The 17,120-nt window shown below is 37.6% G+C and overlaps 1 protein-coding gene across 1 annotated transcript in view; it reads left to right on the top strand.

Moving 5' to 3' along the window:
• Positions 1-936: 936 nt before the first annotated feature.
• tead1a (TEA domain family member 1a) overlaps positions 937-17,120 on the top strand; it is an 88,168-nt gene continuing 71,984 nt past the window's right edge. The window contains exon 1 of the mRNA XM_038308713.1: positions 937-1,183. The gene's annotated coding sequence lies outside the window, so the exon portion shown is untranslated. The remainder of the gene's footprint in view (positions 1,184-17,120) is intronic.

Consider the following 17,120-nt stretch of genomic DNA (forward strand, 5'->3'; position numbering starts at 1 on the left):
GCTAAAATTAGAATTTCTTTTTGTTGTCTTAATCTTTCTTATATCTTTTATGAAGGTCAATGTAACATACAGCACAAAGTATTAGTATGTCACTGGAGGAAGTTACTCTAACACACAGTATGCTACATAATATATTGATTTTGTCTTGTTTTGGAAATCTGATGCTATGTTTAGCCACTCAGTCTTAGCAATTGGTTTTTTACTCTTCTCAAAACATCAACTTTTACTTATACATGAGTAAAAAATAGTCCAATCTTTTGGCACTCTTTCCACCTTTAGTTGGATTTAAAATCTACAAAGATAATAAAAAAAACACATAAAGCTCTATTCAATCTTAAACCAGCAGTTTTTTATTGACAAACAAACAATCCAATGTGTTGAAACTGAAAACAAGTAAGTTGCCAAAGTCCAAAAACCTTCAGAAGGTTAGGAAAACAAGGCTTTCACACTATGGTATGGTGATAGCAGTATCATGCTGAGGGATTGTAACAATTAAGAACCCATGTAACATTAGACATTTTCTGGACAAAATCTCCAAAAATAATTTAAGAAAAAAAAAATATTTTATGAAAGAAACTGAACAAAAAAATGGTTTAGTAGACCCCAGTTTACTGGAAATGATTTAGTTGAAAGTTTATGACTATTTCTGATGAGTTCAATGTGTTTGCAAAAATAACCAAATATTATTAGATGTGGTAGTTATTGTGTAAATTTCCAAAAGTTACCGACTAAGCATATTTTTTCTTATCTGGTGTCCAGCCGAGCAGAGCAGACCGTGTCTCTATCTGCCCCCCAGAGTTTAGGCGCTGCTACACTCTTTTCTTTTGTTATTGAAGCAGCAGCCCTTACAGTCCGCTCCCTCCCTCCGTCTCTTTCCTTTTTTTTCCACCCATCCTCCCATCTCTCACTCACTCCGTTTCATCAAGGGTGACGCCAGTCCCTCTCACCCCGCCCCGTTCAACTCAGTTCGCTGCGTTCATTTCATTCCTGCTCCCATTCCGCGCATATTTCGCATCCTTGGAGAGACGCTGCGCATTTTACGCACTCCGCGCGCCCCGATCGTCCATCAGCGCCAAGCCGAGTGCGCCGTCCGGAGTTGGCCGAGCGCTTCCCGGTTCTACGGCGGCTCCGATCCGGTGGGAAAAGTGGGAATTAAAAGGAGAAAAGCGGCGTTTGGATCGAGGTAAGTTCCCTAGGAGGAGTCCCCCCTCCTCCCCTCCCTCCACCAAACGATCACCTCTTCAGGATCCGCGTCTCAAATCTCCCGGTTTCGCTCGTTTCTTAAATAAAAAAGCAGTTTGAGCCAAAAAGGATTGAAACATTTCCACATGTTGATGTTAAACAAGCTGATTTTTTTTCCCCCGAATCGCGTCCAGCCTCCCAGCGACAGCTTCCACTCCAGTTTTATTATTTCCCCTTTTCTCCCTCCTCGACACCAAAACACCCAGAAATCTTCCTCTTTTGACACTTTCCTCTCCCTTCCACCTCCTCTGGTTCCTTTTCTCCTGCTAGATCTCAGCCTGCGGGTGTCCTTAAATGGAGAGAGAAGCTTTCCGCTCTCAGAGCTGGGAGGCAGCTTAACAAAGCTGGGAGTGAATGGGGGACTTGTTGCATCGGCGGGGTTTTCTCTCTCCCTGCACAGCCAGCCAGGCCCCAGTCAGGGAAACAGGCCACAGGCTGATAACAGCCAGTGTTTACCCAGTGGATGCAGCATATCATCTGCTTCAAGCATAAAGGCTTTTAAAATCAGAGACAAAAAAACTCTGATTTTTCCAATTAAAACCTGTTTTTTTATCCTGCTGACACATGTTGATTTACTATATCTGTGTTTTTTGAGACTTTTCCTGAGAACATCATTTAAACCCACCATTCTCTCACTCTTGTGTTTTTTTTTTGAATATTGATTAAAGGGTTTGTTCTTTGGCCTTTTATAGCCTGAGATCTGTGGCGGTGCAGGAAAAACCACAATGTCATTTTTGGAGGAAAATTACAGCCCTGGATGAAGCAGGGCAGATGCTCTTCTTCTGGAACAGCGAGCCCCTTTTGTCTGATGTCTTACAAGATGAAAAGCGATTAAAAGTGAGAGAAGGACAGTTACTGGTTGTTTTTGTTCAGATGATGAGTTTATACTGAGTAAAATCACCAGTATAGGATAAATACTTTGTTTCAAATGCAGTTTTGCTGCAGTGTTACAGTTGTAGAACTGAAATTGCTTTATTATATTAAAAACAACTCATATAATAATAAAAAAGGGAACTAATCCTTTTTGCTACCGATTTTTAAGATTAAACGTGCCTCGAAGTATAAACTGATGCACTAATCGAGACTTTTTGGAGGCCTGACCTGCAGGTTTTTATGCGGTTCTATTTTTATTTTATTTTTTGTCTGAACAGAAACAATAAAAAGGTGTTCATAGTCTTTCATCTGGCTAATTTTCATTACATGCACAATTCCTACAGAAACTACTCTGAAAAAAGTAACGCAGCCGCTTTTGACATTAACTTAATCATATTTAGTAACTTTTACACAATTGTTTTATGTCCTACCCTCCTAACATGAAACAATTGTGTTAAAGTAACTAAATATGATTAAGTAAATACAAAACAAAATGCTGTGACCCCATGTGGGTCAGAATTAAACTTTTTTTTTTTTGGTTATTCACATTCCTAAAAAGCATTTAAGTTCAGCAGTCCTGCCGTTTTTGGTCAGTAAAAGCATCAACCAACAACACGTAGTTTGAGACGCTTTTTAGTGGAATAAAAATCAGAGGTTGGAGGCGAGCTTAGCTTCGTAAATGAGGATAATCGTTAAGATTTTATTTTATTTTCTTCTGTTGGATTAAAAAGAGCTTAAGAAACCTACATCATTTACCATTTTCTTTAAGCAAACGTTTTCCTACTTAACTTCACCGACTGAATGTGATACCTGTGGTGGAGCATGGTGGTGGTGTTATGATGCTTTGGGATGCTTTTCATGCTGGTTGTGAAGTGAACCGTTTAGATTGAAGAGAACTAGAGTCTTTACTTAATACCGTTAATTGCTGATATTAAATATTTTAATATTTTCCCTTTTTTTCTACCTTTTTCCTTTTTTATGCTTTATAATGCTTGGAATAAAAAATTGGAATCCAAACGCACATAAAACCATACCGGCCCAGAAAACCCTGATTGGTTGATCAGGGTTTTGTTGTCATAGTAGTCATCTGTAGGGACGTGCTACATTATCGGCACGTTATGACCTTTAAAACTAAACATCAGACGTTTCACCATTTTAACTCAACTTATTGTGATAAAGATGAATTTTGCCTTCAGGGTTTGAGGGAAGCAAGCGATGCATTAGTCACGGGAGAGACGCAAAAGTTAAGACGTTTGTGGTTTGGATGTTTCGTAGTGCTTCAGAAACCAAAGACTTCAAAGTAGTTCTAGAGGAAAAAAGTATACATTTTCAATCGATAAAGACACTTCACTTTTTGAAATACTTAATTTATCCGTAATTTAACTTTGTTACTTTAGAGACGGGGGAAAAAATCAGTGGATTAATGTCTATTCTGATTTTAACTGGTCGCTCTGCTCCTTGTTCCTTGATGGAGGTCGATGTTTTGAATCCAAATAAAGTTTTCTTATATAAAAGAAAACATTTTTGACGTCTTTATAGAGGGAATATTGTGAAACTTCTTGTTTAAGAAGCTCTAAATCAGAGGAGAAATCCAGAGAATCTTAGCAGGAAGTTTGGAACTGGAAGGAAATGGGGAGAAGTGGATCTTTAGTTTTCTGACAATCAGAGACTTCGGTTTGATCGGAAACTCTCGGTTCGGCTTCGTCGACGGATAAATCTCTGCCTGTGATTCTGTTTCTCTAATAATTGAACACGCTCTGTTCCAGCCTTTTCTGTTTCACGTTTCTACATCAGTGAACCGTATCAGATTATTTCTGTGGACTATGTTTTGGACTTCTTAAACCGTCACACTCAGTTTTTAATTTTCATTTCTTCCATTGTTCTAAAATAAAAAGCTGTGACTAAGCTGAAAGTGTAACAGAGAAAGCATTTGTGTGTCTGTCATTGTGTTTAAGCCTGCTTTGTCAGTCACTCTGGGCAAACAGTCTCCACTTTCCTCCCCCCTCCGTCTCTCTCAGCCCCCTCAGCGCCTCTCCCTCTCCTCTCCAGTTCGTTGACATCTGTTTTGAGAGCTCTGTGCACCTGTAGAGATCCAGGAAGTGTGTGTCTGTGTGTGTGTGTGTGTGTCAGGGAGAGAGGGAGGGAGGTGCAAAATGCAAATCTGTGCGTTTGTTCTGGGTCCGAGCAACGCAGGCTGACTGACTAATGACTATTTGGTGTGTGTGTTGTGTGCTTGTACACTTGTGTGTTTGCCTCTTGCCGTCCAGTCCTCTATTGTTGCTGCAGCAGCAACAGGCATCGCTGGCCGAGGACGCACCATATGTTCTCTGTGTGCTTTAGTCACAAACGCGCTCACGTTTATGTGTGTGTTCATCTCCTCCACCAATGCTGCTGCAATATGGTGGGGTTTGGAGATGCAGCCTGCTCCCCAGACTCCCTCCTCCTTGTTGCCTCATCTGTCGTCTCATTTCTAGGCACAAAATCCGGCACACAGTTTTTTTTTTTTTTTAAACAGGCTTGGGATTAGGAGGGGGAAATCTTCCTGGCATGAAATGAAGTCTTGTGACGCTGCATTTTGTTTTTTTTTTCTGAGCAGTTTTTGTTTGCATCAGTTGGATGAATCAACAGGTGATCCACTAAATCCCGTCTGCAGCCGTTTAGATATTATTCCCTCTCTTTTCTCTCTTTCTAGCTTCGAATCCTTAGATTTTAGCACCTGGATGAATTTATTCAGGCGTATTAAAAACTGTTAAGGTGGGGCAAGAGTCTGAGCTCCAGTGTAATGAAATTTGGGGAGTGGAGCCGGTTTATTAGAGCAACAAAGCCCTGTGTTTTTGTGTTAAGGGGCAAAGCAGTTAGGTGGGGTATGGGAGGGGGGCGTGCTTTGTTTAGAGGACTGGGGGAACAATGGGCATCCTCCTGGGTGGGGTTTGGGAGTGTGCAGGGAGTGGGGGCGCGGGTGGCTAGTTTCTGGCTGCAGGAGGCCGGTAGATCCAGCGCTGGCTCGTCTTTTGAGTTTCAAACTATTCTTCCTAGTTTAAAGTCTTTCATTAAATGCCACAGAAAGTACCGGAGCAGTCTGCCTTTGATTCCACCATCTGCAAGAAGACTCTAGAATGTTTTTTTTTTTTAAAGATAAGTTCAGCTGTTTGGATATTTCCAATCCAGAAACTAAAGGCGGCTCAAGCTACAGTTCTCATTAAAGAGCCCCTGAAAGCTTCCAATAGGGATCAAATCTGTTGGATCTATTGATCATCAGCAGCTTTTAAAATGTTACTGAACAGAAACACGCCCTGGAATTAAAATTTATTTCAATCGAATGCTACAGAAATTCCTGGGTTGATAGAAGGATGTAGAGTTTCCCCCTTCTTCACCTATTGCTGCATGCTGCTGGTCAGCTGGCTTAGAAAGGGCTCCTTCATGTTTCCTTTGCTTACAGTATCACCTAACGCTAACATATTAAAACGACCGGTTGACTAATTAATATATTATCAATCTGTTACCTTTCTGTTGAAAAAAGTAAGAGGAAATGTCTACGATGAAAATAACGACTGACTTTAGTAGGTTTGCTATACAGCCAATGGTCAACACCTAAAGCAGATACTTTTACAATGTCATTCCTCCTGTTTAGCTTTAGAATAAAGGAAGTCTTAGAAAGTAACAAACCAGATTTTAACGTTTCTTTGTGTTATACTTTCTAAAGGTTTATCCTCCAGAGTGAGACTAGAGGGGGAAAAACAGGCCGCAGACTCTCTGATGGTTGTAATTCAATGTCTCTGTCTTCGTTTGCCTGCAAGTCGTAGATTTGGTCATTTGTGCCGGTCCAACAGGTCCCTAAAGAGGTCAGTCCTCTGCTGCCAAACAACTTAACACCAAATAAAGAAAGCTCAATTACAGCTATGATCAGAAAAAAAAAAGTGTTTTTGGAGGATATTTACCGATTTACTGCTAGAATCATTTGAATATTGATTCTATTGAATATAGCGGTACAATTCTACTTAAAATACCAGAAATTAAAACCTTATAACTACCAATTTGATAAACAACTAAAGAAAAAAAAAAGAATTATTTTCAAATTCTTGAATTCATTGTATTTTTTTTTTGTCCAAAATGTTAATTTCAGCAAATCACAGCATGGATTTAAACGCTTTGAGTCGATACTCTAAGTTCAGTGTCAGTCCTGACATAAATGTATTGATTTAGCTGCCTTAATGGAATAAAGAAGATATTTTGTCCCCTTAAAGATCAAAGCATGTTTTTCCAGAATAAAACTTGCATAGTAAGACGTCTCAAATTAGCAGAAGGAACCGTAATTCAGGACATTATAAGGCTTTGATGTGGCGCTGGGGGCCATGGAATGCCCTAAAAAATAACCAGATTCATCTACACAGCGTCTTCTTAATTTTACTCTGTTTTCCATCCAGAAACTAACCTCGTCAGTCTTTATTATCTCTTTGATAAGAAGCAGAAGCAGTTAGAAATAAAAAAAACAATTATAACACACAGTACCTTCATCCATGAGGGGCAGCCGCTGGTAAATACACATCAAAAGCTGTAAAATAAATTCATTTTTAGGGAGAATATCAGATCTTTAAAAAGTTTTTTTAAGAATATCGTTGAACAGGCAAGGGTACCAGCACTGAGAAAACATAATTTAACATGGGCCAGCCCAGGGGTGAGCTAGAGGGGGGGTATGGCCCCCTTTAGCCAATCATTAGACACCTTACCAGCTGTTCTGTTGTTCCAAGAAAGAACAAGCAGATCCACTCCAAACCAGAGGGGGGCAGCAGTGATACCTTCATGTGAAATATCTTGCATTGACATTTTGAACTTAGTATGTTAAAGGTATAGTGGAGGATTTTCGCAAATGTAAAAAAATGAAAATGCACAACCCTGTAGCCGCTACCAAGAGGGAACGCCTATTAAACGCGTTCGAGAACCCATTTCTCCTCGTGCACACTCTGTTTAAAAGTTGCTGTTTTTATCACTCATACAAGCTTACTTTCCAAAAGAAGATTTGCAATTTTTCCCTTATGTCAGACTCACCACCGGTAAGTGAGAATGGGGACGACGTAAACATATCACCAGAATGATTGACAATTAAGAGGACCACTTATTTAGATGATCCACCCAGAAAAAGAAAATCCGCAATCCTTTAACCAAAAAGTGACAAAAGAAATACAGGTATTAATTATATAATATAATTTGTAGGGATGCACGATATTGGGATTTTGGCCGATATCCGATATGCCGATATTTTAAAACTCATGTAGCCGATAACCGATATCGATACCGATGTTAAAGCTGGACAAAAATAAGTAGTCATTGAAAATAGCAGTTTTGTTATCCATTTCTGACACTTTGAAAAATAATATACTCAAATATATTTTCATATGCTGATATCAAATAGATTTTTAAAAACGCGGTATCGATCTATTTTACTTTCAAAATCTGGTGAAATTTCATCGTTCTGTTACAAACTCTCGTGATATTTTGCAAATTCTTGTGAGATTTTGTTAGTAAAATAGATCGATACCGCGTCAATATATCAACATATAAAAATATGGCAACATTTCGTGAATTTTCGGGGGATTTCGTAGCATAACGATGACATATAGCAATATTTCATTAGTAAAAGGGATTGATATGGTGTTTTTAAATGGCAATATATCAGCATATGAAGATATTGGGATATTTTAATGTATCAATATTTTTTCCCTCGTCTTTAGAAGTTTTTAAGTCTGTAAAAAAGAAGTTTTTGAGGAAGAAGAAGAAGTAGTATTTTTTTTTTTAGACTTTAGAAACCCAGAAGCTGATCAAATATCGGGTTAAATATCGGTGGGGTGGCCGATGTCCGATATTCAGTTTAAAGGCCGATACCGATAGGGGGCCGATTACAGGTGCTGGTCATAAAATTAGAATATCATGAAAAAGTAGATTGATTTCAGTAATTCCATTTAAAAAGTGAAACTTGTATATTATATTCATACATTACATACAAACTCATATATTTCAGATGTTTATTTTGTTTAATTTTGATGATTACAAATGACAACAAATGAAAATCTCAAATTCATCATATCAGAAAATTAGAATATTACTGAAGACCAATAAAAACAAAGGATTTATAGAAATGTTGGCCAACTGAAAAGTATGAACATGAAAAGTATGAGCATGTACAGCACTCAGTATTTAGTTGGGCCTCCTTTGGCCTGTATTACTGCAGCAATGCGGCGTGGCATGGAGTCGATCAGTCTGTGGCACTGCTCAGGTGTTATGATAGCCCAGGTTGCTCTAATAGTGGCTTTTAGCTCTTCTGAATTGTTGGGTCTGGTGTATTGCATCTTGTTCTTCACAATACCCCATAGATTTTCTATGGGGTTAAGGTCAGGAGAGTTTGCTGGCCAATTAAGAACAGGGATACCATGGTCCTTCAACCAGGTACTGGTAGCTTTGGCACTGTGTGCAGGTGCCAAGTCCTGTTGGAAAATGAAATCTGCATCTCCAAAAAGTTGGTCAGCTGCAGGAAGCATGAAGTGCTCTAAAACTTCCTGGTATGTGGCTGCGTTGACCCTGGACCTCAGAAAACACAATGGACCAACACCAGCAGATGACATGGCACCCCAAACCATCACTGACTGTGGAAACTTTACACTGGACTTCAAGCAACGTGGATGAAGTGTCTCTCTTCTTTTCCTCCAGACTCTGGGACCTTGATTTCCAAAGGAAATGCAAAATTTACTTTCATCAGAGAACATGACTTTGGACCACTCACCAGCAGTCCAGTCCTGTTTCTCTTTAGCCCAGGCAAGACGCTTCTGACGCTGTCTGTGGTTCAAGAGTGGCTTGACACAAGGAATGCGACAGCAGAAACCCATGTCTTTCATACGTCTGTGTGTGGTGGTTCTTGAAGCACTCACTCCAGCTGCAGTCCACTCTTTGTGAATCTCCCCCACATTTTTGAATGGGTTTTGTTTCACAATCCTCTCCAGGGTGCGGTTATCTCTCTTGCTTGTACACTTTTTTCGACCACATCTTTTCCTTCCCTTCGCCTCTCTATTAATGTGCTTGGACACTGAGCTCTGTGAACAGCCAGCCTCTTTAGCGATGACCTTTTGTGTCTTGCCCTCCTTGTGCAAGGTGTCGATGGTCGTCTTTTGGACAACTGTCAAGTCAGCAGTCTTCCCCATGATTGTGTAGCCTATAGAACTAGACTGAAAGACCATTTAAAGGCTTTTGCAGGTGGTTTGAGTTAATTAGCTGATTAGAGTGAGGCACCAGGGGCCATCAATTTTGAACCTTTTCACAATATTCTAATTTTCTGATATGATGAATTTGAGATTTTCATTTGTTGTCATTTGTAATCATCAAAATTAAACAAAATAAACATCTGAAATATATGAGTTTGTATGTAATGTATGAATATAATATACAAGTTTCACTTTTTAAATGGAATTACTGAAATCAATCTACTTTTTCATGATATTCTAATTTTATGACCAGCACCTGTATATCGTGCATCCCTACAATTTGATATATTATGTACAACCTTAATTTAAACAGAGGGGAAGTATAAATATGTGATTAGCTTTATTAGTGGGGGCCTCAGGAAAATCTGGTCTGTCTGCAGTTATTTATTTAGAAAACATGCATGTTTACTGGGATCAGTATAGGTTGTGTGTCCCTTCCCCCCCTTGCTTGCCTACCTCTATCAGACTTTTCTGGAACCGCCACTGCAAGAAGAGCCAGTTTCTCTGGGCCAGTCTTTAGTAACGGGAAAGACAGCAGAAGAAGTAGGAAGATGTGGGTTGATCTGTGGACATGGTTAAGGACAAAGGCTAAACGATTAGTCTGATCTGTGGAAAAGGAGCCACGTTCATTACTTCATCACAACTCAACTGATTTAATAGGTTTTTATTTTTGTTATAAATATGAAGAAAGAGATGAAGATGGGACACAATCCCACCCTTTCTGCCTTTAGGCTAAGTGGAAGAATTGCACCCCCACCCCATCACCCATCTCCATAGGAAGCCTGATTCAACCCCGGTGTTTCCTGACCACAGCAGGAAGCGAACAGGAAGCCTCCATTCGGACTAATTCTTGTGTACTTTCCCGGTCGGAGGAATTGACATGATAAACACGGAGGGACAACAGCTCCAGTCGGCTCTGCGATGCTTTCACAGCAGAGGAAGACTTCCCTGCTGTCGCCGCTCACCGCCTCTGCTTTGTGCAGGCAGCCACCCGTTACTCTCTGGTGGTTAACTTGTTGCAGGCTGGACATTTTGGTATCTTATTTTTTTTTTATTCCTGGAGCTTTCCTCAGATCGTTTCCTCACATTCTGGCTCCTTGGATGCCATTAGCAGCTAAGGGTTGAAACAGGAAATGAAACAAAAGAAGAAATCTGATCTTCCATTAGAGTCAGTAGGACTGTTTAAGTTTTAGAAGCTGAAACATGTTTAATCGTTCTTCGTAAATAAAAAGAGATCTGGGCAATTGAATGTCCTTTTCCGGTCCAGCAGCTGGAGCTAAAGCAGCAAGTTTATCTTCGGTTTTTAAACGGAAGCTCTGCAGATATTTTTATTACTTATTCATTGTTTTTTTATTATTATTTGAAATCACAAACATACAGTGGTAAATTTTTTTTATCACTTTCACAGCATCTGTTTTTTGGTGTTAATGAATAATATTTGTGCAGAATCTAAGCACTAAACTTAAAGTCTTTAGAGTTTCAACCAAAATGCATCATCTGTAGTAACAAAAACTTTAACTTTTTTAAGCAATGGTCCATATATTGATTGCTATGTTTCGTTTATTAAAATTTCTCACTTAGGTTTTACTTTTTTTTTCTTTTATCTTTTTATATTTATATAATTTGGAATCGTCAGCATTCGTCCAAATGTTCGCCTAAATGTGGGAGTAAGAGTTAGAAATAAGAATCTAAGGAGACAAAAGGTGGATGATGGTGGATAAAACAGGATTAGAGGAGAAAGGAATATTTTTAATCCTAATCAGGAGTTTAACCAAAAATTGAATCATAAATGATAAATCATGATGCAACAAAGTAATTTGTAATGGAAAAATAATTAAAACCATATTTTATGCTGCTTAAAAATAAATAACAATGAGACTGAAATTGAATCTAAGAAAGCATTAAAAGTCTCCCTTTCCTATTAACTGATCCTTAGCATATAGATAGTTTACCGGAGAAAATGCATTGGATTAGGAATGAGGATTCTGCCTGATTTATAGAAACTTATTATAATTTCTGAACATTTGATCCGATGTCTCCAACACATATGATCTTTTCTGTTTAAAGAACAAACCAGACCTGTATTCTTCTTTGGGAAAAGACCGGGATTATTTTCTACATTAATTTGCAGATTTTCCGGGAATATTTCCAATTTACGATTAACAGAGTTGAGTTAAATTAGATTGTTTGCAGTTCATGTAAACCTGGCTTAAAGTTTTGTGGAAAAAGTTAAACACGGTTCAATAATAGTTGCAGTTTTTTTCCAATAAGTATTTTTATGAATACTCGATTCTTGTCAGTAAAAGATGAATTATATAATATCTGCAAAATGGTTTATTTTATCTAAACTATGTTATAGAAACATTTAAAGGTTGAGTTAATATTTGTTCAGGAGGGAAAAAAACATCAAAAAAAAAAAAAAAACAATCCTGAAGTTACCGGGGGGTCAGAATGAAAAATATAGTTTTTAGTTTTTTTTCCCATAAAAGTTGGACCGTTTCAGATCAAAATATTAAACTGAACCCCCCCCCAAACCCAGACAAAAAGCCTTGAAGAAACAAAATAAAACATGGTGACCTTAGAAACGGTGCCCAGAGCAGGAAATAATGTCCAGTCTTTGCTGTTATTCATCACATAATCTACTGCTGTTCTTTATCATTAATGATGATATAGAAAAAACAAATCCTCAGGTTTTAAAATTGCTAAATGCTTTTGGAAATGAATGAATCATGAAAAAATTTTTAGTAATTTTTTATTATTTTTTTTATTGGTTCTTTTATTTGTTTAGAGCAGCCAAAAGTATCCTGAGAATATCAAATGTTTGACCTGTTGCTAGAATAACGGCCTAATGTGGTAATAAAATAAAATAAAATAGTTCTAGTTTCATTCATAGTATTTCAAATATTTATCCGTTTTATTCTACATCATATAAAACACCTAAAACATTAAGGATGGACATATAAATTACCAACCAGACGTAATATGATTCACTCTGTGAACAGTGAACTGGTTTTATGGTCTTTAAAGCAAAACAGTACTTTCATTTTCATTCTGAGGCCAACTTCTATTCTGGGGATTCTAAACTAATTATAATGACCAACAGGTTGTTTAAAACTATTTTGATTCTGTGTCACAAATTTATAAAAAATCCACTTAATTTATATTTTGTATTTAGTTTATAACTGTATTAAATATTAGACTTTCTTCCATTCCCAGTAGAAGAGATTATTAGTGGGTTAATTCGTCTGCTCTGGCTGCCAGCCTGCATTCAGCTGCTTAACTGACGCTCAGCTCAACTGTAGACTTAAGGACAACAGAGATGCGTCAGAATTGTTTATTTCTGCTGCATGTTGACCTGATCTTTTGTTCTTTAGTTTCTGTTTTAACGTTCCTGTGAGATGGAAATTATCCTTCGGTCAGACGGACAAAAATGCATCACATTTCTAGAATCTACACATTCTCTCACTCCAACACCTTCTTTTTTATCTATAAAAGGATATTAAACACAAGGAAACCATAAGAGAAATGTTTAGATAAGTGATGCATCATCTATATAAATTTTATTTAGTTTATTTATTAAATACCGTTTCCACGGGAGTGAAACTGGAACCTAATAGGGAAGACTAAAACACTTGCAGCTCCTAATTATCGATCTCAGGACCATAACACACAAACAGAGATTTATATAGAGATTTGTTATAAAATAAGATAAAAATTATAAAAAAAAAGTATATTTAACTAAGCAACAAGTTTGTCTTTAACTTGATCAACATTGATTAAAATCGAAACAAAGTGTGTAAATCTTGTCGATGCATTTAAAGACAGAAAATTTGAGAGTTTTAGGTTCCGATGCATTTAATGAACTAGAAAAAAAATCAGACTTTTCACTTTTAGCCTATATTTAAGGAAAAGGTGAGCCATTGACTCGATTGATGACCTGTAGAGCGCTATATATATATATTCTGCATGTTCTGTTAGACAATAATGATAATTAAAGTTAAAACCCATGTTGAACACTTTCCTGCATGTTTACAGGATGAGCTGCTCTCCCTGCCTCTTAACCCGCCTCTGTCTAAATAAAGCAACACCCAAGTTTTAATGGACCGCAGATGGAATACACAGTTCAGGGGGCTAATTCACTTTGCGCGGGTGTTTGTGTGTTTTGAAGAGAGCAGAAGCGAGCGGAGCCCGTGCTAGCTGCAGAGGATGTAATTGTGGTAAGAGGGGGGGGGGGTGTCACTGTACTCTTTTAAAGCTCCTGTAGCCACACAGTTCTTCTTGGATAAGACTCATCCAGGGATGCTTGTTCAGCCGCGGCACAATGCTCCCGTGTTCACACTTATTAAATGGTGTTGGTATTGCTGCAACCTCCCCCACGCTTCTTTTTTCTTCTATTGGCTCGTGCAGGATTTCATCCTGTGTGTGATGGTGCACATGTGACAGCAGCCATCCCAGTCCACCAGGAAGAGACCAGATAATGGCTCAGCCTGACTCAGCAAAAAAAAAAAAAAGAAATCCAAGCTGACTGAGAGAGCGGACAGAGGAGCCAAAACCTTTTTACCATCGCATTTCCACGAGGAAATAAGCACTTCGTTGTATCAGTGTGCAATCTGTGACCAATTACTAAGTGTGTGCATAACTGGCAATGCCTCTGAGAAAAGATGGTAATATAATGAGAGGAGTATGCTGTGAATTACAGCCTCTTCACCACTCATAAAGCTACTCCCCCCCCCGTCTTTCTCAAGTGTGTATTAACACAGAAAAAGAATGAAAAGAACTTTTACTGGTTACTTTTCTGCAAAGCTTTCTCCTGAGCTCCATTGAAATTTGTCTCTTTGTGTTTTTTCGAAGCACAAAGGTTTGAACTAATCAACCCAAGACTCTAAAAGACAGTTTTTCTGTCTCCATTGTCTAAAATGAATTGATTTGATATGAATTCGGGCAAACTGGGTCCATCTGATGATCAAATATGAATGCAGAGACGTGAGTCAACGCCAATTTAAATCATGGGAGGAGTGCAGCCATGAGGGGCTTTAAAAGTTTGATACAGAGACATTAAAACTGCTATAGCTTGATATTTATAATTGCTTTATATAAAGAACAAACATTTTTTCTATAAAATCAGACCTGTTTTAGGTCAATTAAGATTAAGTAAAGGATTTTAATTTGAATAAAAATTTTTTTTTATCACTTTCTTAAATGCTCACATTCATGCACAAATATTACTTTACATTTAAAGAATTTAAGAAAAGACCAGAAAATTATGCCACAATATTTTTTTAAGGCGACGCTTCAAACACATTGCTGTTTTGTTGTTATATGATGAAAATCCAAAGAAATCTGCCAAGATTTTAAGTAGTGATGCACGATATAATCGGCCCCCTATCGGTATCGGCCTTAAAACTGAATATCGGACATCGGCCACCCCACCGATGTTTAACCCGATATTTGATCAGCTTCTGAGTTTCTAAAGTCTAAAAAAAAAAAAAAAAAAAAAATACTACTTCTTCTTCTTCCTCAAAAACTTCTTTTTACAGACTTAAAAAACTTCTAAAGACGAGGGAAAAAATATTGATACATTAAAAAATCCCAATATCTTCATATGCTGATATATTGCCATTTAAAAACACCATATCAATCTCTTTTACTAATGAAATATTGCTATATGTCATCGTTATGCTACGAAATCCCCCGAAAATTCACCAAATGTTGCCATATTTTTATATGTTGATATATTGACGCGGTATCGATCTATTTTACTAACACATTCTCACAAGAATTTGCAAAATATCACGAGAGTTTGTAACAGAACGATGAAATTTCACGAGATTTTGAAAGTAAAATAGATCGATACCGCGTTTTTAAAAATCTATTTGATATCAGCATATGAAAATATATTTGAGTATATTATTTTTCAAAGTGTCAGAAATGGATAATAAAACTGCTATTTTCAATGACTACTTATTTTTATCCAGCTTTAACATCGGTATCGATATCGGTTATCGGCTACATGAGTTTTAAAATATCGGCATATCGGATATCGGCCAAAATCCCAATATCCTGCATCCCTAATATTTATAATTGCTTTATAAAAAGAACAAAAATTTTTTCTATAAAATCAGACCTGTTTTAGGTCAATTAAGATTAAATAAAGGATTTTAATTTGCTAAGTTCCAGTAAAATTAGATAAAAAATATTCTTTCTTAAATGCTCATATTCATGCACAAATATTACTTTACATTTAAAGAATTTAAGAAAAGACCAGAAAATTATACCACAACATTTTTTTAGGCGACGCTTCAAACACATTGCTGTTTTGTTGTTATATGATGAAAATCCAAAGAAATCTGCCAAGATTTTAAGAAGGAGCTGTACAAAGATGCTTCATTTGTCCCACGTTAATCTTTTGAAAGGATTTTTTTGCAAGAAGAAAGATGAAGGGAACGACAAGCCATTACAGTGAGGAGGAAAGGAGGCGAGAGATTCGCTGTCCCAGAGATGAATGTGTTGTGGTGGTTAATGTCTGCCATGTGGACATGTGAAGATGCTGGCTTGTTAAGCAGTGTGTCGCAGTGAGCTTGTCGCAGTTACAGATATTTTTGATTTATGCCCAATTTTGAAGCGTGGTCTGCGCTATGTTTATTCCACGCAACGCAAGAGGGACAATCAGAACCTAGCTGTGGGTCTAGATACGGCCGAAGCGGTGAGGAAGTGGAAAAATGCAAGGGGCAAGTTTATGCAACAACGGCGGGACATAAGGGAGAAAAAGAAATAAATTTGCCTCGAAGCAACATTTCATGTCAGCATCCAGAATATTAAAGAAGCAAATGCTGCTTTAAAACAATGACCTTAAACTTAATGTCAAGAAATGGTTTAAAATTTCAGCCTTTTTTGTGAAGTTTTTGGAAGGAAAACCAAACTACTAAGAAAATGCAAGAAACTTGTGAACTATCAGTTAAAACAATGTATTTAAAAAAGAAACAAATCAGGAATTACAAGTAGCTTTCCTTATTCTTACAGAAAAAAACATTAGTCTGACCTCAAGTCAGGCAGTGATGGGAGAAAAATGTTTTCATACACTATATTCAAATATCTGGTTTTGGATATTGTGGAATTTTAAAACGGTTTTCCTACCTCATAACCTGCAGGAACCACAGTTAGATAATTTAGCCACGATAACCTAAAGATTTCCTTAAAACCTTTCAGTCAGTTGTTGAAGCTTGGAAAAAAGTATCTCCCGTCTGGTTTATGCAGCATTCTAAAAATATTTTTTATTGTTTTCTCCTTTATGACCTCTGTTTGCATCAATGCCCTGCACACATTTCCTACCCTGCGCTTTCATGTGTGAATGGATCATAAGTGGGAAAACACACAGAGGAGTGAATCTGGCTGAAAACTACTGCGCTCAAAGCACATGCAGGGGCAGGCGAGGACACGTGTCCTCAGCAGAACTCGTGTTACCGGCCCTTTGACCTCTGTGCAGGAGAGCATTGACTATGGATGTGGTGGCCATACAAGTTGTATTAAATTTTGATGCTGTTTTCCTCAGTTTTTGTAATCTTAGTTGATTTAATAAGAGTAAGAACGAATAAAACAATGATTTAACATCCTGTTGGCGATCAGTATTGGGAAGAGAGGAATAAATTAAAGATGGAAAAGGACTACTAAAGGCTTTTCAGATACGTTTTGTAATTTAAATCCTATAAGTAAATGCGTAATCTTTAGCACAATTCATAGTTGTTCTGCTGCATCGTA

The sequence above is a fragment of the Cyprinodon tularosa genome, unplaced genomic scaffold, assembly GCF_016077235.1.
Source record: "Cyprinodon tularosa strain WSP-4 unplaced genomic scaffold, ASM1607723v1 ctg644, whole genome shotgun sequence".
Classification (NCBI taxonomy): domain Eukaryota; kingdom Metazoa; phylum Chordata; class Actinopteri; order Cyprinodontiformes; family Cyprinodontidae; genus Cyprinodon; species Cyprinodon tularosa.